The 25,081-nt window shown below is 44.6% G+C and overlaps 1 protein-coding gene across 3 annotated transcripts in view; it reads left to right on the forward strand.

The window, feature by feature from the left end:
- Positions 1-2,348: 2,348 nt before the first annotated feature.
- The window catches only part of ZNF407 (zinc finger protein 407), a 345,517-nt gene continuing 322,784 nt past the window's right edge, over positions 2,349-25,081 (forward strand). Inside the window, exon 1 of one of the 3 annotated variants that reach the window (XM_075416574.1) lies at positions 2,349-2,436. The gene's annotated coding sequence lies outside the window, so the exon portion shown is untranslated. Of the gene's footprint in view, positions 2,437-9,474; positions 9,549-25,081 lie in introns of those variants that run through there. The other 2 variants (XM_075416575.1, XM_075416573.1) reach the window with 2 other exon arrangements.

Genomic DNA, 25,081 nt, shown 5'->3' on the forward strand with positions numbered 1-25,081 from the left:
ACTACTAATATTTAAATGCAGATATTACCCGAGGCCCAGACCTACAAAAATTCTTAGGCGTATAAAAGGAATTTGTAAAGCACAGAGAATATGAGCGTGAGGGACACAGAGTGATTGTTTTACCTATTTTCCCATGCTGAAAATATGAAGAACAATTAGACCATTAGCGATTAGACTGTTCTTTATCAGATCATTCTTAAAATTGCCAGTGGTCTCTGTAGTCTCTCGATAAAGTTCTTAAATGTCCTTATAAAAGTAAATATATATATATAAACCCAAAGATATATTTACTACAAATTATGGAGTATTCCTCTCTGTAGATCTGTTATTATACCGAGGACAATTAAAATACGTATCATAAGTTTGAGGTACCGGACAGAGATATCCTTCCACTACCTGTGTTCTGTGTGATACTTTATCTACTGCTATTCATATGTTTTAAACTTCATTTCCTGATTTCAGTCTTTACCAAGACTCTGGCCGTACATCTGGGTTCTCTATTTTCAGTCGATGAACAGCTCGGGCTGCAGTGACTGCTCATCCTCAAACCATTTTTACAGTCTTTACAACCCACTCCGGAATCGGCAATGCCGAGTCCTAACGCTACCAGATTAGCCAGTGACTAATTGGCCAAATGAAACTGGAAGTTGTTAGGCCTCATTAGGAAGCCCGACTGTGCCTTGTATACACTGTATGACTCGAAAAGTCGGTGAACTCCAAACATATTCACAATGGCGTGTTTTCTCCTCCTGACACCCACCCGCAACAGCCTTGAAGACTGTTAAATGCTGTTTAACTAAGCTACTCTGTCTACCAAAAAGTACTGCGCAGTAAGAACATAGATGGTAAATCTGCATGTTCAAAATCATAAGCAACTGTGAGAAAGCAAGTGCATTCCACCACAGATGTCAAAAAAGACCCTTCAGATCATGGTTCTTTAATTTTGATATTATACTAATCATGTGACAGTTTAAGAAAGGGGGAAAGAATATTAACTATTTCAATATTATGGTTTCTTCATGACTTCACAAAACAGCAAGTTTTACAAATTGCCTTGTCCAGCTGTTTCCCTTCTGAACTACATCCTCTGAAAAATACTGAAAGTACAGCTTGAAGACTTTGGTTCATAGAATGGTTTGGGTTGGAAGGGACCTTACAGATCATCCAGTTCCAACCCCCCTGCCATGGGCAGGGACACCTTCCACTGGGCCAGGTTGCTCAAAGCCCCGTCCAACCTTGCCTTGAACACTGCCAGGGAGGGGGCAGCCACAGCTTCTCTGGGAAACCTGTGCCAGGGCCTCACCACCCTCACAGTGAAGAATTTCTTCTGTAAGTCTAGTCTAAACCTACCCTTTTTCAGTTTAAAGCCATCACCCCTTATCCTGTTACTCCAAGCCCTTGTAAAAAGTCCCTCCAGCTTTCTTGCAGGCCCCTTCAGGTACCGGAAGGCTCCCAGAAAGTCTCCCCGCAGCCTTCTCTTCTCCAGGCTGAACAGCCCCAACTCTCTCAGCTTTCCTCACAGGAGAGGTGCTCCAGCCCTCGGATCGTTTCTGTGGCCTCCTCTGGACCCGCTCCAGCAAGTCCATGTCCTTCCTGTGCTGAGGGCTCCAGAGCTGGACGCAGGACTCCAGGTGGGGTCTCACCACAGCAGAGGGGCAGAATCCCCTCCCCCGCCCTGATGACCACAGCCTGGTCTGTATCACGCTCAGACGATAACTTCAGTGCGCGACAGCTGCGCGCCGCCTCATCTTCTCAGCTCTTCCCCGACCCCCGAAACAAGCCCCCACCCCGCCGGTGAGCGCCGACTCCCGCCGCGCTGCCAGCGCCGAGCGAGCCCGTACAGCACCACTTCACTTCCCGCACGCCCCAGCCTGGCAGCCGCTTACGGTCGCGCAGCCCAGCACCACGGGCCGCCGCCGCAGAGGCCGCAGGCCCGCCAAGGCTCCGGTCCGAGCGCTCCAAGGGCCGCGCCGCGGCCCAGCGCCGCCTGGCCTCGCCTGCCTGGCTCCTGGAGCTGCGGCCTCCCGGGCAGCCCCTCGGGTCTACCTCCTGCCCCAGCCCCTCGGAGCCTCCCTCTGGGGCCCCTTCCCGGCGAGGGAACCGGGCGGCAGCGGCTCAGACCGGGCGTTCCCGCTGTCGCCGCCGCCAGGCCCCGGGCAGGGGAAGATGGCGGCCGCGCGCGCCCGCCCGCCCGCGCGGCGGTGGTGGTGGTCGGGCGCAGCCCCTCGCGCCCGCGGCGCCACGCGAGCCCGGGCGCTGGAAGCGGCGGCGCCTCACCGGCTCCCGCCCCGCCGCCGCGTGACGTGAGCGGGCCTCGCCCGCCCCCCTCTCCGCGCTGCGCGCCGCGCGCTGGGCGTGACGCACAACGGCGGATCTACGGCGCGCCACTTGTGACCAAGATCATCACAAGCGGAGGCGGACGGCTCCCCCCGCGCGGTAAGCGCTGCCGGACGGGACGCGGCCGCTTCGCCCCCCCGCTCGGCGGCACGGGGCGGGCCGCCGCTGCGGACCCTAGCGGGGCAGGCTCGTGGGGCCGCGGGGCCGCGGCTGGCGGGCGGCTGGGCCGCCGTCTCCCCTCGGGCTTTTTGGGCCTCTCCGCTGCCGTCGTTCTTTTGGTCCTGGTGGGCGGGCGGCCAGCGGCCCTCCGTCGAGCCAATCCCGTCCCTCGTTCCTCCCCAGCTGCCCGCCGAGTGGCCGGGGTGCCGAGGGCGGGAAGAACGCCCCGCGCGCCTATTGGCTGCCGTCAGCCGGGCCCGGGCCGCGGCTCTTCCGCTCCGCCGCCGGCGGGGGGAGAGGAGAGCGGCGGGACGGGCGCGGGGAGCCGCGCGGGGCGGGGCGGGCGTACGGTCCGGCTGCTGTGCGGCTCCGGCGGGCGTGTGCCATGGGGGCCCCCCCCTCCCCCCAAGCCCGGCAGCGGGACCCGCCGGTGGCGCTGCGCATGCGCAGGCCGCGTGGGCTGGCGGGGCTGGCGCTGCGGGGCCCGGCAGCTGCCCGCGGTTCCGTGGGCGGGCAGGAGAAGGGGGGTGCGGCGGCGGGGGCCGTCTGTGCCGCCCGGGGGGGTCCTTATACCGCTGCGGGGCGGTGGCCGCGCGTGCTGCGTGACCGCCCTCAGTGCGGCGTCTGCGCAGGCGCGGCGGGGCGGGGTCCGGCTCCCGCGCCCCCGGGCCGCGGCCTGCGGCGTGGTTCAGCTCTGTCCCGGAAGCTTTTCGCTGGCCGAGCCCCGCTCTTCTTCCCCCGACGGTCGCTTTCAGCGGGAGGAGTCGCGCCGCTGGCGGCGGGAGCTCTCCGAGCGGCTCTGGCGAGGCGTGAAGGACCCAGCCGTGGCCATTTTTTCCTTACTCTGCTTAAATTGCTGAGCGGGGCAGTCTGCCAAGCCCCGGTGGCCTGCTGCGCTCTCACCATCGTGCCGCTGTCGTCTCGAGAGAGTCGGTGGGGTTCTAGGGGACCTGTCCGGTTGCACTAAGGAGAGCAAATTCACATAAATAACGTAGTAATTTCTTAGTGCGTTTCTGAAGAGGCATGCGTCGTCAGTGGGGAAGATCATTAAACCAAAACTGACTGTTTTAGGAGGCCGTTGAGGGACAGGTTATCGTCTTGTTTGGTTTGACTTGTTATGGCAGGTTTCCTGTTGCTCCTTCAGATAATTAGTATGGCCTGTGAGCCACGATGTTAAATGCAGTGTTACTTAAGGAGAAGGAAGAGGGAAAAGCGTTTAATTTTTGATCTGTATGCTGTAGCTATTGGTGATCTCAGAATTCTCATAGTTACAGTTTTAATTCTTCTTTTCCTGTACCCTCTTCTGTTCTTTGTGTAATTGTCCTGATGCAGACTTGCAAGACCTTGGGTTTGTCGTCTGTATCATACTCAGCACGGTGGTAACACCTAGGGAGTAGTAAATAATGGCAATCCAAAAGTGCAAGGGTGACGGTCGCAGGAGTGATTTGCTGATGGGGCAAACCAATCATAGACTAACGTATAATTTAAACATTGGGTGTAATTCGCTGTGATTCTTACCTTAACGATCTAAAGGTGTGGCCTGTGAAGACTATAAATTTTCTTTTTCCATTCCTGTATCAGAGCATGAGTAATCAAGATGTTTGCGTGAGGCTGGAGCTTTGGATGTCGGGATCTATATTTTTCCCAGGTCACATCTCTTCATGAAAGATGAAGATAATTACAGGCTTTGGTTTGGTCTCTCCTGCAATCTCCTAGACTATTCACAGCAAGTTACATTCATCATAGAAGTAACATTACAGTCATTCCACCCTTATTTCATAAATTATTTCAGCACGGACATATAATCAGATTGTAGCTTTTATACATAAAATATGGAGCCTGGCAGTAATTGTATAATCCATACATTTTAAAAAAAGTCAAATGCACTGATGTGACAGCATGGTGATAGACTGTGACTTTTTCAGTATGTTCAAACATGTCAGTTTTATTAGCATTTTGGGAAATGTAATTCAAATGACCTGAGTTAAAAACATTGAGCCAGTCCTTTCTATCATTCTTCTGTAGGAACTATTGTGTAGTTAAAGCATCAAAAATTTCTAATTTATTTGCCCAAAAGTTTTCATTGTTAGAAACTTTTTTTTTTTTTTAAACTTAAGCTGTGTTGTCTTCTTTTATAGAAAAACATTACTCCGAGGAAGAATGTGTGTGAAGCGCATGTCAGTCACAGTACTCCATTAAAACCAACCTTTTGTAATGAAGAGCAGCATTTTTGTGTTAGTGTGCACAACATTAAGAAAAACAGCTTTGCTTTGCTTAATTGTTTTTTGTTTTTAGTCTTCTGAATGTATACACACTTGTGGTTTTGTGCCCGAGCTGAAGTTTACAGACGGATTGGCGTATGAAATGTGATTGAACTGGAATTGGTGAGCGCCTCATACATTTGAATTTCCTAAGATGGTTTAGAATTTAAATACTCTCTTTCTTGGGGAAACAAAAAGGCTGCACTGGATGGATGATGCCAGCACTCCAATAAAAATGTTTTAAGCTATGTCTGGTCTAGTCATTCAAGTGAATGCCGCAGTGTTACGGTGCATGTTAAAATCACTGTGTTCACTTTTTAGATTGCACATCCTGGGGTACAGGTTATTCTTTTGAAGTGAGCACATCGCCAAAAATAGGGCTTGGTGGGGAAGACAAGATGACGTTGTTCAACAGATGTAATGGCTGCTCTTCTTGCAGTGACTTCTTTTCGTGAGGGTTGTGGTGATGGGGTGACGAGTAGCTGCTCCGTCTTTCACAAAGCTAGCCTCTGTTGTGTGCTTTGCACTATATAAGGAGTTGAACAGAAACGGTGCTTTCATTCTGATTGATTAATAGTCAAGAGCGGGCCACTGGAGCGCTCTTGGCTATGCTTCTACCCCAGAGAGGTATTTTTTTTGTGTTGGCCGTGCTGGCTTGGGGCAGCACAGCCGCTGAGGGCTGCCGGGGTGCAGCTGCGTGCGGCATGGACGACGAGCAGAAGGAACAGCAGTGGTTCTCGGTGGACGCAGAGGCCTGCAGGAAACGAGCAGTACGCCTCGCTGGTGGTGCCTGGGGCTAACAGGAGGTGTGGGATTAACTGTGGATGGGAGAGAGTGGGGCCGCAAGGGAGGTGGCATGGCATAATGCTCAGGACATTAGCTCAAAGTGTTTATTAGCCCACGTGTATAAAACCAGTGAAGAAGCAAAAAATGTCAAAGTGTTCTTCTTGTAGTCTCTGATTTGTCACCTGCAGAAATCCCGAAGGCGTCTTTTGCTTCACAGAAAAAAGTTGCATGTTTAAAACAGGGGAACCACACCCACCTTGCTGCTCTGCAACTGTGAATTCTGGCGACCCTGTTTCTGCCACCTGCCAGTGAAGGGCCTGCAGTTACAGAAGTCTATAGCTCATTCTAGGAGTTTATGTTAAATATATGTGGAAGTTTTCTTATTTTACTCAATTTCAGTTCTTCAACATGTGAAGATGAAAGAAGGTTGTGTCCCAAACTTATACAACAGCAGCAATCTGTAGCTTCAGAGCAGAAAGAAGTCTAGTTACCTTCTTTCCTCAATATGAAAGCTACAGTAAGTGCTAGCCAATCACATGCTTCTTTTCAAAGAAATAACGCGAGTGCCATTTAGAAACAGGCAGTAATGATGTTCCAAAAGTAAAATGCTTTTTTGCATGACTCATGACTGCTTTCCAGTCCTGCATTAGCAGAGTTGTGGACTGGTGATTTTTTTGCTTTGTTTTGTTTTGTTTGTTTGATCTGCACCAGGCTGACCTTTTTCCTGGTAGTCTGGCCTACCGCTGAACTACTGTCTATAACAGTTTGGGTTATATTTAACTGGGCTGGGAGGCTGTGAATGTTCTTAGTCTCCTTTGGTCCTCAGTGGTACAGGCATAAATTTTAATTGCCTCTGCCTTTCTGAGTTTAAAAATACAAGCTGTTACATGTGTGTGTGGCATATGTAATGGCCAAGGAGGAGGCATGCAGAGTAGTTACGGTGTGCAATATTTCAGTGTCTGGATCTGGATGTATACATCTCCACAGATCACTATTTTGCTACAAACTTATATATAGATGCTTTCCTGTCTGATACTTCTTTGTCTCACTGTAATTAAAAAGAAAGTTTCTTGCTGTCCTTAGACCCATCTTTGGTATTTCAAAAGTCTCCCTCAACATACAGGTACAAAGATATAAACGTTAAAATCCACTGCAATTACGAGGTGTAACAAAACTCATCCAAATAGTAATACTAAGTCATCGTTTTATATAGAAATCGTTGTTTCGTGTGGCGTTTTTATTGGGGAATCCGTATAGTTATGTGGTGTACAAATATTTCTCTAGGAAACATTCCTCCAAGAAGTTTGAAAAGTGTGGAGGTCCTGACAAAACTTCTAATTTAAGCAAAAGACAGAAACAAACTGCTGTGGTGCCACGTGGATGACCTTAAGAGCTCTGGTACGGCTTTGTACTTGTGTATGTATGAGCTCTCTCTTAAGGCAGGTTTTCAAGCTTGGGCTTGCTCTGGAAGTGCCTGTGGCCCGCGCCTGTTTCCATTCGGTGGGAGAGCGGTTGGGTTTGTCCTTGGTGCTCTGAGTATTTGCTATAAGCGCGTGAGATGGTTGGCCCAGAGCTGGCTGCGGGACGCGCCGTAGCAGGAGGGGGCTGGGTGGCTTTACGTATGCTGGTGGCATGTGGGCACCAGCCGGCCCACCGCTCCCGTGCTGCCCCTGGGGAGCGCCGCCATGACCGCCGGGCACGCACGCCATGGGCCGCACGCTGAAGGAGCGCGTCTGGACGTTCGGGGGATGCCCAGCACGCCTGCCCGTCTCTCTCTGCGAGGAGCGCGGCATAGAAGTAAGGCACCTTGGCCTTTTGCAGTCTCGTGTGGTCTGTTAACAAGGAGAATGAAATGCTGCTTGCATACTTATCTTCCGTTGGCTGTTTATCGTATGTTATATTTGAGTTGGATCGTTCCAGCTTAAGTTGGAGGATTGTTCCGAGTGCTTGGGAAAAGGGTAGCAACCTCCAGAAATCCAATGAAGGCAGAACGTTGCTCTCTCCTAGCTCCCTGCGGTGTGACACGCCTTCGGCAGGGACGTACTGACATTGGGTCTGAGACGCTGGGCAAGCAGCGAGGACAGCAGTGGTCCTTGTCTTTGGTTTTCTGTTGTTACTTTTGTCGCCTTCACTTCCTGTCTTCCATGCCGGTGAAGTAAAGGCCATTTCTTCTCATGCTCCCCATGTGAGGCAAACCTAGGTTTATCTTACTCTTAAAAGGGAAGGGGGTTCTCGCCTTATGCCATACAAATTGTTAATGGGATATACATTTTTGAAAAGTCAAAACGGGAAAGTAAAACATCCAAAAGCATCCATAAGCTGCAGCTGGATTGTTTGTTTTGGCAGCTGCAGAATAAAGTGCAGTGAATACTAAAAATTACTAGTTTAGCATGTGTATCCTTTCATGGGCACAGCCTGATTGTTACAAGTCAGAGCTAATTTGGTTTTGATTGGATCCAGTGCTAGCATAGTATCTAAGTTCAAAGATACAGTAAATAAAAATATTTTCTGGGTGTTGTCTTCAAAATCTGCCAACTTCTTTTCTATTGTTTTCAGTTTTATTGGTATAACAATGGAATGATTTGAATTGCTTTTGTTTTTTTTCTCCCTGTTGTTCGCATTTTCATTTTAAATTATTTACAAGTCTGAGTCTTGGAGATGAGAGCCTAATGAATGCTTTTAAAAATAAAACCTTCTTCTTTAAGCATGGTTTGCTTCATGTTTTGAATTTATAACCCAAGCCTGGATGAATCGTTTCCTAGTTTCTCTCATCTTAGAATTTATGAGCTGTCCTATTTACAAGTTTTACCTATACAATGGAAAGATAATTCCTGTTTACCTTAAATGAAAAGAACTGTTCTTGTTAACAAGCTTAAACTGCTAATTAGGGGTAATATGGCAGTAAATACTATGTCAAACATTTTAGCAATGTGAAGATGCAATATTTAGCTTTTTGGGCCTTTTCCTGGTGCATTCTGTGAAAGAAGACAGTGTGTTGTGTTTTTTCATATCTCATACAGGTATCAGATTAATAAAAAGTATTTTAGGGAAAACCAGTGACCTACAGGTCCTTACAGGAAGCAGGTTCACTTCTGTCCTGCGTTTAGGGTGATATGTTGGTGGCCACGTACTATAGTGTTACTATGAGCCTTGTTATTGTGAGGCTTCAGATAGATGGCAGACAGAAGAACTAACCCTGATGACTTCATGTATATGTGTATGTGGTGTTTTGTTAACAGTTAAGTTACTCTGCTGAAAAAAAATAGTAGCACTAGCAGTAGTTGCTTTATTTTGAGTGTACATTAACGTAATTTAATCAGGAAGGAAAGAAAACCTGGGACTTGAATTTGATGTCATTTACCTGGCTATAAATCAGAATATCTCCATTTAGTTTAACAGAATTTTTTCAATTTGCGTCAAAATGATCAAAATCAGAACCTGACACAAGCTATCCATCTCGTAATTTGTGCATTCAAAACCAAAGAAATAAAATTGGACTTTTTTTTTTTTTTTGTCCAAATCTCACCTCAAAAACCAGAGCTTGTTTTTTTCTGAGCAGAGGTTTTGTAATACAGCATTGTTTCTTGTTGGTACCAGGAACTTTGCAGATATATTTTAGGAAGAAACTTTTTTTTTTTTTAAGTTGTTTCTGGTTAGACTTTAATTGTCAAAGCTACAGACTTGTGAATTTGAGAGCCATTCTAAGTCTAGGTAGCTTGAAAATTCCTGACAGGTATTTTGTTTGACTTCTTTGTGTGCCTCTGATAATATCTGCAGAGGGTTGTATGTAGGCTTTGTTCCCTGTCTGATTTTCTTTGTGTCGCCTGAGGAATTTGCAGGAGGGATGGCAACCTTAGAAAGGAAGGAGAGGAAGAGACTGAAGAGAAGGGTGACGAAGGTCTGACGGAGGTGTCCCTTCTGCCACTCTGAAGTGGAGACCTGATGAGTCGTAAGGAGCTCCTGCTCTCAAAACTGAGGAATCTTCGCTGGGTGCAAGGTTATTAGGTACAGTAGACAGTTCTTCGGAATAGACAAGTTAAAACCTGACATTGCGTTTTGCCAGCTGTGTTTGGGCTACTCGGTTTCTGTCTCCAAGTGAAAAACACGCTGAACTTTGCAGGTAGAGGTTGACTTGGAGGGATACCTGCTCTTCTTCTTTGTTCACATCATCCCGATTTTAGGCTTTGCTGGTATCAATACAGTGTATTTTGGAGTACAGTGTTGAATAAACTTTTGTTGTCAGAGAATGGGTACCTTCGTATTTTGGATGCAAAGGGTAAATACCCTGTCAGGGCATTAGATTTCTGAGGAGGCGGCATACAGGCAGAGGTAATACAGTACACCAACTACTGTAGATGGAGAAGTAGGCAAGCTTTCAGGCACCCAAGCCTGACTGCACCAAGATAATTAAATTATACTTTAAATGAAAACAAAGTTAATCTCTGAAGTTTATACTTAATTGTTGTATGGAAGTGCAGAAATGTAAGGAGTGTGTCTTTTCACGGGGTCAAATAATGTTTTATTTGTACATTTGTTGTAAGTACTCAAAGGTCATTAGACTTTTAATTACAAGAGTTTTGGATGACACCTGATCTGACTGACAGTGCTGAGAAAACTTCAGTTGATATCACTCTGGCTGTGGTTTCATTTTGATTTTATGTTTTAATTATTTTTCATCCTTGTAAATTATGTTTCTAAACTCAATGGTCTCTGTTTTGAGAGAGCAGAAATACTTCACATAATGTTTAAATTTTGTTTGAATAAACCACCTAGAAAGTACAGAGAAAAAGAATGATATATTCCCTAAAATAACACTGCAGTAGGAATTTTGCTTTGTAAAAGATGATGTTCATAGTGCTGGAATTGTCTAGACCATCAAAATTGCCAGGCATAAATAATTACATAATTTCACACTTTCCAGTGAAGTCAGACCCTGATTAAGAAGCTGACAGCCTGAGAGAGTCCGCTCTTTGACAGTGATATCTGTATTCCCTAAATTTGTAGAGACTGCCTCTAGGAAAACAGACTGAGCTTTAAACTCTTTCCTTTGAGTGAGAACACTTATTGACAAATGGAGAATAATCATTTTCTTAAAGTAAGTTTTCCTACTTTAAATGCACAGATATTTCAGCTTTTCCACTTTCAGCTAGCGTAGATTTTGCTGATACCAGGCCTGCTCGCTGTCTTGGTCCTCACTGTCTTTCAGTATGTTTGATATTCATATTTCTTTTTTATTCCTTCTTCCTTGCTGTGCTTTTTTTCTTCCTTTTCTTAAACATAGATAATATGGTAATATGAACTCTAATAGGAAAAAGGCATTGTTTAGCTCAGTTGGGGTACTACTAATCCACTCACCAAATGTAACCATAACACAGCATGCATTTTAATTATTAAATATAATGGAAACTTTGCATTTTAAATCTAGAGCTATAAACCACTTGTTTGAAAATGCACAGTTCAGCACTATGGTTTTAGCTTGCAGTGAATTACTGGGCAGTATTCTTTGATCAGTTATTACAAGTTGAAGATTAGTAGCATTCAGTGCTTGTGTTAATTTTTAAAATACATATAGGAGTCACTGCAGGTCAAACTGAAGCTCAGTCCTGTATATTTTTAATGATTTAGTCATCTGGCTGGATAAAGTGATGTAAAAATGCATAGATAATACGGTCATGCCAGTCATTCCAAACAAGAGTAATTTAAAGGAACATTTTCAGGACTAGTACCCCCCCCAGATTCCAGTATTTTTTTGTAAAAGGTGCTTTATTATTAAATACAATATTGTTGAGGTTTTTCTTGAGGTAATTATTTGTTTGAATAGTTCTACAAAGTGCTCCTAATGCAGTTTTGATGTCTTTCTGCTAAGTAACTGTTGAAGGGGTAGAACGAATACGTGTTTGCTTATGTTTGGTCAATACCTGTTTTTGTAATGAATATATTTTTACCATAAATAAGCTGACTGAATGTGGATTTTACTGAATCATCGTGAAAACTTACAAAAAAATCCCTGCATGCGGTGTGCAGGCTTGGAGCTCTGCTATTCTCAGCAGTGGGGGCCCTGGCGTCGTGGAGCAGCTCTGGTAGGTTTGGAGGAGGGTGCTGTGCTTGGGTGCCTGCTTCAGGGCATGGGGACAGCTGGCGTGCTGCCGGCGTGGGAACAAGGCTCTCCAGATCCATGAGAGGGAAACAGTGTGGGAGTAGCTCAGCAGAGCCAAATGTTTTCTTCCTTTTGTCCCGGTTGTTAGACCCAACAGCTCTCCCTTTCTGGGTTCAGGACTTCTCCTCTAGCTGAGGAGGCTGTCTCCCCTGGGTTGAGCTGGTCTTTTTCTTCTCTCCATGTATTGCCTGTGAGATACCAGTACCTGACTCGGGACTCCACATCTCCCACTCTGTTTGGCATTGAGCAGTTCAATAGTGCCCGATGTCCCTGGTGGATACAGGCTTAAGTCGTTTAGGTCTGTTGAATATTTGGAATCGAGTGCAGATTTTCATTCCCCAGGGCCACCCGAACCCTTAGAGAATCCTTGTCACCTGGTTCAGCCTTCCCTTTTCCTTCATCTTTTTCCCTTTGGTGATCTGGCATAAACTCCGTCAACTGGTAATGGATGTTACAATTGCAGCCTCTGCTGTTGAGTCTGGTTGTTTTAAGGATGTGTTTGTCATAGCGCATCAACTTTCTCATTCTTTCTCTCGTGCCTCACTATTCATCTCTATTGCAAATCAAATTGTGATATCAAAATAATTATATCAATATGTACTAGATCCTCAAATTTCTTACTTTGTAGTTCTTTCTGCTCGTACCTTTTTTGAGTGTGTGGCAGGAGAGTGTACAGGTAATGTCTCTGTACCGCGTTTTTTTAATTTATGAATATTCTGGAAATACTCTATGCTTTCTGTGTGTGCCAGATTAGTGTAATTCACCAAAGCATCTTCACATGAGGGCTATTCTTTTGATCGTGACCACCTCCAAACCTGAATCACTGTAGAGAACCAATGAGTTTGTAAACATCACTCATTTGTCTTGTTCTGGGGGTGGGTTGCAGCCTGTGTCCATTGGCCTAGTGGACTGTAGTTAAAGAATTGCTAAAAGAGAGCCTTTTCTGATGAGTAAAGTTAGTTACGGACTGAATAAAGGCTGCATTTGAACCCATGGCCTTGGCTTCCCCTAAACAAAGGAGTGCAGCATCACCTGCGGCAGCTGTGAGCATCTCTGGACTTCAGGTCTCTGCCAGCTTCCCTTGCGCCTCTGAGACAGTGACTGCAGCTGACCATCTCCCACCAGTTCCTCAGAGTGGAAGATGGGTCTGAAGTGCAGTAGATGGACCTTATTTACTGATTTAAGTGGCTAAGCATTAAAGTTTTCAGTCTGATTGCTTTCCTCCTTCTCTCACATCCTGTCTTGCCCTCCTCCTGGAAAAGATTTTTTTTTTTCTTTTTAAATTTGTAAAAGGAAAAGTATACCAACTCAAAGTATGAAGTGAATTTTTACAACCGAGTTATAAATTCCAAAAACTAGGGGGTTTATAATGGAAATGCTTAGGGGGAAGAGGGGAGGGTGCGCTATAATACATACGTAACCTTTTTTCCCTCTCTTTAGTGAATAGACCGTTTAAACTAAATTAAGTAAAGGATATAAATTCTGTTGTTTCAGTTTTTAATATTTCATGGCTGATTTTATAGATAAAAATTACATTTAACAATAAATATGAAGAAGAATTTATACAGCCTGTTCTAGTTTGATATGGAACAGCAAATCCCATTTCTCTGTAGCTGTAAAGAAAATTCATTATAATGTCTTTGGTTGTAAGAGATGGCTTCATTGTGATTAGTTACACTGATAATAAAACAACCTTTTTACAAATGGCACAAGATACATGAGATCTCATGTGTCTGCCTTTTAATAGCATTGAATTTGTGCATTAGCTACCTTCATTCTGTAGTCCTTTTTTTCATTTATGATTGGGCACTTTTAAAATCTACAAGTTATTAAAAATAGTCTAATAGAACTTAATTTTTCTTTTGAGGCATTCTGGAGAAGGAGTTATTAATGTAGCTAAGCATTCTTAATTGTTGCGTTTTCAAACTAAAAAAACTCATTTTAATTACAAAAATGTGATTTTATGTCATTTTGTTCAATTCAGAGTAACCAGTTTTGGGGATAAAATAATGAAATCTGGATAGCTGACATTACTTTCTGAATCCTTTTTAAGCACCTAAAGAAATATCTTGACTTTCAAATGCCCTACTCCCAGTTATTTCAGTTGGATTTAGACGTTTGTGGGTATTTCAGTAATTTAAAACACAGTGGTATTAGGATGCCTGCTAAGCAGTTGAAAGTCCAAGTGTATGCATTTGGTAGTGGGGAGGGTTTTGTGAGGAATTCATAGCTGTTAAAGGGGTATTTATTTATTTTTTTCCATTGTACATGCATTTAAGAATACTTAGATCTCCTTAGCACAAGAACGCAGAACGAGTTTTATGGGAAAAGTGTAGTGGTTGTAATAAGAGCTTTTGCATGTTTATATTGCTGTGATTTGTGCTGTTACAGAGATTTTACCAGTAAAATCTTCTACATTGTTTACTTTATAGAAATAATATCGGATATTAGATTCTGGAAAAATGGTACGTACGTATGCTACAAAACGATAAATTGTAGAATGGAATTACAGAGCCACTGTTAGAAGTAAATTCCTTTCCTGCTTCATGTAAAAAGCAAAAGAATTTGGTGCTTTAGAATGAGGAAGGCTGCAGAGCTGACAAAACAGAAGTTGCATTTGATTATCAAATATTTATGGAATTTAACAGAAAGTGAAAATCTGAATCAAAGTGCTTGGGAAAAACAGGATGTAATGCTCGAGTCTTCTGGAAAATATGAGCTGGAACAGCATATTTAATACTAGGTTTCACTGTAAAAGGCATAAAACAACATTTTTGCTCTTGTTGTCTGTAAACTTTAATTTTTAGATTGTTGTCTCTTTTCCACTGATGGTTGCAGCTGGGAAAAGAAGTCCTGTAGCACTTATTAAAAGTGTTTTCCTGGGACGAATACCAGGAAAACGACCATCGATGACTGAAACACAGGACTAAATATTCTTTTTGCCACCTGAGGGAAACGTTGGCTGTGCCAGCACCCGTCGCCGGTTTGGCTTGCGGGCTGCCTTCTGTGCCCACGTTGCTCTGTCGGAGGAGCGGGCTGGCTCTGCGCCGCGCGCCGCCATGACGCGTCCCCTGTCACGGTGGGCCTGCGGGCCTGCGGACCCTGCAGGCGTCAGCTGAGCTGGAGCAGGTGCAGTTTCTCACTCCAGCTTGGTCTCCGGGCGCTTGCCGGTGGTTGCCGCAGAGTAGGTTTCCTGCGTTCATGAAAACCTGTCGATCTCAGGAAAGTTTGTGGGATTGATCTTGACTCGGTGCTTTTCGAGGAACTGGTAGCATTTTCAGCAGTCACGCTCTCCGGACGTGAGGGCGCGAGGTGTCGAGGAAGCGCGGAGGCGGTGGCGCCCGGGGAAGGGCCGCCTGGCCCCGCCATGGCCTGCTGCGATGCTGCAACTGAGGGCAGCTGTTCCGTGGTGCGCTTCGGCGGAAGGAGAAGGGTTTGCACACGGGATACCCAAGTAACGGAAAACTAAGAAGGAAGGTGCAGCTCTTGATAGAGCGGAATGAAACTGCCTTGTTTCTGTAGGTATTAGGGGAGGTCCCCAGTGCAGCTGTTGCCGGCGTTGCACTGGGCGCGCCATTCCTACGGGAGAGATGAAAATGTTAACTGCCAGGTGAGTCCTCGTTCGGCGCCGCGCCGTGCCTCGCACCGAGCCTGGGAAGGCTCCTGCGGACACTGTGCACTGTGAAGGCTTTGGACAAGAGGTGAATGGGGGTTTTATAGGTGCTGGTGGTGCCAGCAAGGGGTCGTCCCTTCTCCTCCTCATTTCCTTCCCACCTGCAGTGCTGGCTGGCTCGGACCCATCCTGGGGAGATGTGCTTTCGCTGTACGGGCCGTGGTGCGAGGTGGATGCTGCTGAGGTATCCCCTGGTCCTTCACTGCCGGGTGTGCAGAGCCCTTTGCTACAGCACTGGCTCCTCCCTTGTTCCCCTCCACTCTCCATCCGCTGACCAAGAGTGCGTTTTGCTGGGGGGGAGAAGTGTGAGCCTGCTCGGCTTTCAGCCTCTCCTCTGTCGTCTGCTGGAGCGAAAGCACCTTTTGTAGCTACATGGCTTAGCTGCAGTGAAAGGCTTGGGGATGGGGAAGCGGCTCCACGTTGTGCCGTAACAGTAGCTCTTGACTGGTATCACAGGCACCACAGAAGTCACGAATAATTTTTGTATCATCTCATATTGCCGGTGCTTGGACTCATGATGCTGCTGTTGCATCTGTGCTCCTCCCACTGCTGTCTTGTATTGGTTTCTGTCTTGACCTGGACAGTGATGGAAATTAGAATAAAATTGAGTGGTAACTCCCCGAACAGTTCGAATGCAGGAATAGATAGCTTTAAAAGGTGTTCAGCGACTTCAGCTGGAGCGTGGGTTTGTTGACCTGAAAGCAAATAACAGCTATTATGGAGGAAGCCAAGCTTTGCACAGCAATGCATGGTGTAAGTCTTAGTGATGATCATCTGAGGTTATTGGGGAAAAAATCCCCCTAGGTGTTGCAGAGGAGATGGCAGCACTATTGTGATTGCTTGCACGTGTTATAAGAAGCTATTAAGGAGAAAAGGTGTGATTTGACATGTGGCTTTTCCCCTGCGCATTAAGGGTTTATCCCCTCTGTAGTTTAGAACGGTGTAGAGCTATCACCTTTTTATACTAATTTCTAATGATGGATATTAATTTCTTTTTGTTAGAGATCCAGTGATACAAAGAAGTGAAGGCTGCTGCTTACGCTTTGCTGAAGTGTGCTGGAGGACTAACGTGTTGTGGCAGGGATTTGGGGCAGCATCAATAGCACAGAGACCTTCCCAGTGCACCTCGGTGCCAGGCAGCCCCCTGCGTCCACTGTGCTTCTCCCCCATCGCCCTCTTACTTATTTAAGCAATAAAATAAAAACTGAAAAGCATGGTTTTCGTATGTCTTATAGGATTGAACTGAAATACTTCCAGTGTGCTCACATTTATTTTATTGCACAGGAAACCAGGCTTTGTCTTTATATAATAAGCTAATAGTTCAGATTGTTGAGTATGTCTAAGTATGTTAATACCGGTAATACAAATATATACAGATATGTAAAAATACATGTTCCAGTGAGTATATATTCTAGTTGATAATAATATCAGCTGCCATTTCTGTAGATACGCTTGCCAAAGAAACAAGTAACACATTTTTGTTTGATCGGCTTTTCTCAGATGAAACACAATTACTTCCTTGTGTGCAGTGGCCACCAGGTGTCATCAGAATGCTTTTATTTTAATTAATTCCTCCTTTTCTTTAGAAGCGTATGTACACTTTGTATTCTTCTCTGGAAACTTTGTTAACCTGCCACACAAATGATCCTAACTCCTTAGGTTACCTATTCAGCCAGAAACTCATGCAGCTCTTTTCAGCTGAGCTACTTGACTAAACTGCTGACAGGAGGAAAACAAGACGCACAATAACACTGAGAAACGTGTGCATATACACACGTGCATTCTTTGCCCCAGTCATTCAAAAGATGGAGATAGATACAGTAAGCTAAACTGTGTGGGCCCGCTTTAGCTTAGTAGAATGTCATGAAAGAGCTACAGGCAAGGCAATTAAAATGATTACTCAGAATATAATAGTATTTAAGGCATGTTGAATTTCCCTTTCTATCTTCAGCCATCCTTCCTCCTTTTTATGAATTTTCTACAGTTTTGGTGTCCTAACTTTACATTAAATGTGGGCTTGGGGTTTTTTAAAAATTATTTATATATTTAGCTCTGGATGTTTGGTATACTTGCATTAATTGTGGGTAAAACACATCTAAACTCTTATCATTTAAAATGGTATTGGCTAGGTTCTTTTTTATCTTCAGTGATCTACTGCTCATGGAGTAGCTGTGTAATGAATAACTGGAATAAAACATGAAGAGAACATTCCAATGCAAAAAAATGCCTTTTTTGTTTTTCTTACTTCCTTGCAGTTTTTTCTAGTTCCTGCTTTCCTTCTGCATCTTGGTTCAACTTACTAAAGGAAAAACATGTGATTTTGGCTGTCAGCTGGTGGAGAGCTGGCCGTTTGTGTTGACCTTTTCACCTGTGCTGCTACTACTACCTCCTTCAGCCTACTCATGCTGTATTAGTAGACAGAAGTGTCCCAGGCTGTGATGATGGAGGCTTCTTGTTGCTTTTTGTGTGATATGGTAGTGATATAAAACAAAACCATCTTTTTTTGTGTATTTAGGTTTAATTTTGAGCAAAAATTGATGAAAATTTAGTAAATATTGGCAAGTATTAAACACCAGAATAGCAGTCTAGGGAATTCATACTCCTTATATTTTACAGGAGAATAGAGTCAGGGCTTTTAGGACCAGGTTTCTAGGGTATAAATTCCAAGACCCAGTTTCCAAGTAATAGCAATTTCCCTTTAGTATTATCTTTTGCTGCCAAAGTGCAAGAAATAGTTAAGACTTCCAACATTTTTGTTCAGGTATTGGTGTGAGATGGTGCCTGTGCACATCCTGTGATGAATTCCAGCGTGGTCCACTGTACGTAAAAGGGTCCTACAGCCTATGGTAGAAAAGAGATTCAAGTTGCATTTACTTTTTGCTTTTCTCTAGTTTTAATTGTTGAAGTTGGTGAAAATTGCATCTCGCGTGAAACCATGTCATCATCCTCAGAGTTCCCACAAACCGCAGGACTCATTACTATATGTGAAAAATGAACATTTCTTTCCTGCAAATTTGCTTCATGGACCTGATAAACTCTCTAAAGTGTTTTGAGAATACTTAAACAGTGCTTTTCATCTGTAAATATCACAGTGCTATATGAATATGATCTTTCTTGGATCCTCAGAAGTTTCTGTTGCATATTTTTATTGCTATTGTTATATGTATGCCTCACTCTGGAAATAGTCTAAATTCTTTGAATTTACAATTCAAAATATACATATCTTTTTAAATTTTAAAAAATTGAAAATCTGGGGGTTATTCAACACTTTTCAGGAGATCCTGGTACATTTGCTCTTATTCTCTGTCTCCAACATGCCTATTGATTCTGGCGGCACTGGAAATGAGTGTGGATCCGTGCCTTTCTTTTTTTGACTCCCTCTTCAAAGCTGATCCAATCGGTGGTCATTGCTGCAGCATTTAGCAGCATTTAGCTGCTCTGAAGGGAGTGGATGACAGACTAGGGAGCTTTCCCTTTTTCTCTTTTTTTTTTTTTTTTGTGTGTGTGTGAATTAAAGAATATATTCTTTATGTTGGGAATTTGTAAGAGCTTCCTTTGTGTTGGCAATTTCCGCTCCCCCCCCAAATGACTACCAGTGGTTTGGAAGCAGAAGCAAGAAGGATGTGAATCGTAATGCAGAGTGCATTTCCCCGTGACGCAGTTACAGTTCTTTCTGATGTCTGTGAGAAAATGAAGTTAATGGGTGCAGATAACTTGCCATTTTCAGTGATACTCAAGTGATGACTGTCAGTGGGCTTTTTATTTTGTTACTTTAACTGTTGTTAAACTAGTGTTTAACTATTCCACATCGGTGCGGAAGTTTCAAAGTCTTTAGTCTTTGAAAGCCTGTAGCTTGTTTGGAAGTCTCCTGTGTTGGTTCTGGTGCCCTAGGACAATGAGTGGCTTTACGTGAAGAACAGGCTCACGATGCAAAGCTCGAAGTTCCAGAATTTTTGAGCTGCAAGGGAAACACATGTCTGTAATGGCTAGCATCAAATACTCCTCAAAATAGAGGTGATCTTTGTTCCATTTGAACCAACAACCATATTGTCCTCTGTATCCCATTATTGAGGAGACTGTTCTCTTGGATTAGCCTCTCTGCAGGAAGTGAGGTAACTTTGTAAGGCTGTAAGACAGAGCTATGATTTGATTTAGGAAGGATGTTATGCCTTTGAAATGAGAAGATGTTTATTGACACAAAGCTCATACGTTGAGATGAGTTGTTCACATTCAGTATTGTGCAGGCTACTTAAGGAGCTCATTAAAATGATTTTACTTCATTGTATCCATATTTCATTGAAAGAATTAATTGTTTGAAAAAGGGGAATTTTTACTGGGGGAAAAAAAAAGAAACTGTTTTCCACATGCCATATCCGTTACAAACACTGCAGATTGGTTATCGAATACTTGGAGACCATAATCCACTGACTGAGAAGTACTTTGGGAATTCTAATGCCAGGATAAACACTGAAAGAAAAAAAAAAAAGAAGTGGAATTTAGTACTTGTAAATATGCTTTCTTTGGATTCTTCTGTACATTTCCATACCCCTTCGCTTAAAGAGCTGGCAGGTGACCAAAATGAGAAGTAAATAAAAATGTATTGAGCATCAACTTAAGGAACTTTGCAGTTCATTACAGGTTTATGGATCATCGCTAAATTGCTTGTCCTTCTGATCTTAATTTAAGATTACTGCTTTCTAAATTTCATTTGAGGATTAGGGCAATGCAAGTCTTCCTTTGAAAATCTTAACTGCACTCTCTCCACCTTTTCGCATAGAGGAATTATATACTTTTTTTTGGTCCAAAAGAAGAAAAATAGACAAAACTCTCAACCAAAATGTTCTCTATTTCCCTCAAAGAAAAGATCTTCTGTCTGCAAATGACTGATGCTTTTGTATAGAGCTGTAGCAGATAGTATATCAATATACAAAAAAGCATTGTAGGAAGAATACAAAAATCTGTGTTGTTATCTGGTAAAAAATGGTGGTGGCAGCTCAAGAAGTATTTTTTCGGTTTTTGCATTCGTTGTCTTCTTATAGGTAGTGAGATGGTGCTGGATTGTGACTATGGGACGTCTTTTAAATTAGATTAAATATTGAAACAAAACTTCCATGATTATGACCATTTGGAAACCTCAGTGCATGAAAGAGGAGAATCTTTGGTTTCTGTGTTGGTTATGTTGGTTTCTGTGACACACCGAAAGTATTGTGTATTATGCACTTGTGATTTAAAAATATGTGCGTCTCCTCTTATATTTTGTAAAGATTTGGCTATTTGGCCTATGCAGATATAGTGTATGCAACATAAACATTTTGCTTTAAAGATCTTGAAAACATGTTTCACTTCTTTTGGATACTTGGAAAACTGTTGAAGAAAAGCACTATGTCAAAGACTATTTCCAGTAGAATTACTAAGCTTAGTTTTTTTCTATGCACAAATGGTGAGGCCACAACAGGTTTGTTCCCAAAAGTTAGGAACAGCAGTGTGCTGCAAAGAACCTTAAAATGTGTGAGGTAATGTATGACTGTCTCCAAGCAGAAGAATTTGTTAACCTGAAGCTAATGTGGCAAATTAATTTTTGGTCATATCCTTTAAGAATCTGTTCAGCTATACTTGATTTATATGAACATTAAAAAAAGATTTATGTTACAAAAAGTCAACCCACTTTTGAGTTATAACAGCTTCATTTTGAACATCAGATATGATGTTAAGAGAGAGCTGTTTGACAGAACCAGGTCTTAAACTACAGAAATACTGAAGATTTGATTGCTGTGTGCTTAGCTTGGGCTTGATCCTGTGCTCTGGTGGTCTGCTCTGGTGTACCTGGCGATGCCATCGGTGCAGTCTCGGAGCCTATATACATCCTGTCTGGTTTGTTTATGCAATACATTAAGTGGGTATGTATTGTTGTGCTTTAGGTATCTGTTACTTGTCAAAATGTAACCGGAATCTTTAAAAGGTGAAGGTAGAAGGAAAGGCACGAGAGCTTGCATCTTGCATTGTTTTTAGTCTTATTGGTCCATGAATAAGGTACTTCAGGAGCTGTTCTTCCCCACTTCTACTGCTGCATGAGTTTGCCAGCGTTACATTGACATCAAAAAGCTTACTCAGTCACACTAATAAGTAGGAGTTAAACTGAAGCATGTGCTTAAGCTGCCGTGGCTGCAGAGGGTTACTTGTTACAGCTAGTCTGTCTTTCTGGTTACCAGTTGATTTAATCAAATTTCAAATGCTGATTCTTTGCTCCTGATGATGATCCCTGTGCCAGGCCGAGGTTGGATCCAGGATCAATTTTGCAGAAAGAAACACATTGAACCTTATGCATCATGTGGTCACTGGCACTGTAAAAACTCAGAGCGCTGCTGATGCCCTCTCTGATGCATTGGTTTCCATATTAATAGCAATGGTAGACTACCCCTTAATTAGTATAGTGGCTTTGAGGAGAGTGGAGGTAGATTGGCTTATGCAGGCTGAGGGTTAGGACCACCCGGATTTGTGACCAGCTTGTTGCGTTGCTGTTGTCCTGCTGTCTTGTGGGAAATCTGAGAAGGGTCTTTCAGGAGAGCAGCTTACAGCAGAGGAGGCACTGTAGGCTCCTCCTTTTGCCTAGAGGAGGCTTATGGCGTGCTGAATGCATCCTTCAAGTAGTGACAGTCATTCGTGCAATAAATCCATGCAGGAAGCTGGGAAGGGGTCTGCCCACAGATCCCGTTGGGTGTGGGGCTCTACTCTCCCATTGAGGAAGCTGAGGCATATGCTACTGAAATTGTGTTAAAGACAGAAAGATGTTATCTGGACAAAAGTCACAGCAAGCAGAAACAGACGTGATTCAGTGCTGGAGTCTAGAACTTGTCTGGGACGTGGAGAACTGACCTCCAACTATGGTCCCAGCAAAAAGTAATGACACTAGCCATTAAATGTCTACTTCAGAAGATGTGCTCCTGTCCTAAAGGCAACTTTAAGAGAGAATTAAAAGAAACTGAAGACAATTTAATTCCTTACATTAATTAATATAGGGGTAATTTTAGAGAAACAACAGCAGCCGCCTCATAGTTTTCTTTCATAGAGAATTCTTTCTGCATTACGGTTTCGTGCAGGTGCATACTCCCATGGAGTGATACTTTGATGTTTTGAGTTAAATATTTTGAGTTTATACAGAGGTGGGACAGAGGCAAATCTAACTCTTAGAGGGGTGTGCAGGGAGAGATCATTTTCATGAAAACTGAGATGTGAGGTAGAGATGAAACCGGTAAAGGCGCATTGTTCATTCTTGCTACACCTAACTCGTGCTGTGCAGCCGAGGAGCTGTTGCCTTGATGGACGTGAGGCTGTTCACTTCACTAGGAGTACTGCCTGTAAATGAAGCGGAGGGCATCCTCTGTCTGCGTGCTAGAAGTTTATATGAAATGAAAGCAGAGATAAGTGTCTCCGATTACTATTGACTTGGACAACTGGAGGAATTAGGCAAGAAGGCTGGGACGTAAAGCTCTTTTGTATATGAGGATTTGTGTTCTGCATTTTTCACTTGCCTAGCAACTACTTTGTAGTTGTGAGTACAAACAATTTACAAAGCTAAAATAAGGGAAATGCATGTCTTTTTTTCCTAAGCACTTGGAAAAAATCCTTAATTGATGCAACACAGTTGAGTTGAATACAAGATTGAATACAATCCCAGTTGGATGCCAGAACTGGGACTGCGATCCAGGATTTTTGGTAGATCACAGAGCAGGATGAACTTCTATTGGAGAGTTAATGAACAAATGCTGAGGAGTAAGGCTAAGCCTGGAGATACTGTATGCAAATAATCACAGAATCACAGAATAGTAGGGGTTGGAAGGGACCTCTGTGGGTCATCTAGTCCAACCCTCCTGCCCATGGCAGGGTCACCTACAGCAGGCTGCACAGGACCTTGTCCAGGCGGGTCTTGAATATCTCCAGAGAAGGAGACTCCACAACCTCCCTTGGCAGCCTGTTCCAGTGCTCCGTCACCCTCAGAGGGAAGAAGTTCTTCCTCATGTTCAGACGGAACTTCCTGTGCCTCAGTTTGTGCCCATTGCCCCTTGTCCTGTCACTGGGCACCACTGAAAAGAGCTTGTCCCCATCCTCCTGACACCCACCCTTCAGATATTTGTAAGCATTTATAAGGTCCCACAGAATCACAGAATCACAGAATAGTAGGGGTTGGAAGGGACCTCTGTGGGTCATCTAGTCCAACCCCCCTGCCGAAGCAGGGTCACCTACAGTAGGCTGCACAGGATCTTGTCCAGGCGGGTCTTGAATATCTCCAGAGAAGGAGACTCCACAACCTCCCTGGGCAGCCTGTTCCAGTGCTCCGTCACCCTCAGAGGGAAGAAGTTCTTCCTCATGTTCAGACGGAACTTCCTGTGCCTCAGTTTGTGCCCATTGCCCCTTGTCCTGTCACTGGGCACCACTGAAAAGAGCTTGGCCCCATCCTCCTGACACCCCTCGCAGCCTTCTCTTCTTCAGGCTGAACAAGCCCAGTTCCCTCAACCTCTCCTCATAGGGGAGATGTTCCAGTCCCCTCATCATCCTCGTAGCCCTCCGCTGGACTCTCTCCAGTAGCTCTTCATCTTTCTTGAACTGGGGAGCCCAGAACTGGACAGAGTACTCCAGATGAGGCCTCACTAGGGCAGTGTAGAGGGGAAGGAGAACCTCCCTCGTCCTGCTGGCCACACTCTTCTTGATGCACCCCAGGATCCCATTTGCTTTCTTGGCAGCCAGGGCACACTGCTGGCTCATGGTTAACCTGTCATCCACCAGGACGCCCAGGTCCCTCTCCGCAGAGCTGCTCTCCAGCAGGTCCGTCCCAAGCCTGTACTGGTGCATGAGGTTGTTCCTCCCCAGGTGCAGGACCCTGCATTTGGCTTTGTTGAACCTCATCAGGTTCCTCTCTGCCCAGCTTTCCAGCCTATCCAGGTCACGCTGAATGACAGCACAGCCTTCTGGTGTATCTACCACACCTCCCAGTTTGGTGTCATCAGCAAACTTGCTGAGGGTACATTCTAACTCTTCATCCAGGTCGTTGATGAAGAAGTTAAACAAGACTGGGCCCAGTACTGACCCCTGGGGGACACCACTTGTTACCAGCCTCCAACTAGACTCAGCACCGCTGATGACAACCCTCTGAGTTCTGCCATTCAGCCAGTTCTCTATCCACTTCACCGACCACTCATCCAGCCCACACTTCCTCAGCTTCCCTAGGAGGATATCATGGGAGACTGTGTCGAAAGCCTTGCCGAAGTCGAGGTAGACAACATCCACTGCTCTCCCTTCTTCTACCCAGCCAGTCATGTCATCGTAGAAAGCTATCAGATTGGTCAGGCATGATTTCCCCTTGGTGAATCCATGCTGACTACTCCTGATAACCTTCTTTTCTTCCACTTGCTTGATGATGGCCTCCAGGATAAGCTGCTCCATCACCTTTCCCGGGATGGAGGTGAGGCTGACCGGCCTGTAGTTCCCTGGGTCCTCCTTCTTGCCCTTTTTGAAGATTGGAGTGACATTGGCCTTTCTCCAGTCCTCGGGCACCTCTCCTGTCCTCCAGGACCTCTCAAAGATGATGGAGAGTGGCTCAGCAATCAGCCATCTTTTTTGAGGTGTGCGCGTGGCTGGTGGAGATGAGCTGAGTCTGCGCTGGTGTGGCAGAAAAGGCATATTCTGAGACTGCTGATACCTGCCTGCGACAAC

Source organism: Opisthocomus hoazin, chromosome 3, assembly GCF_030867145.1.
Source record: "Opisthocomus hoazin isolate bOpiHoa1 chromosome 3, bOpiHoa1.hap1, whole genome shotgun sequence".
Taxonomy (NCBI): domain Eukaryota; kingdom Metazoa; phylum Chordata; class Aves; order Opisthocomiformes; family Opisthocomidae; genus Opisthocomus; species Opisthocomus hoazin.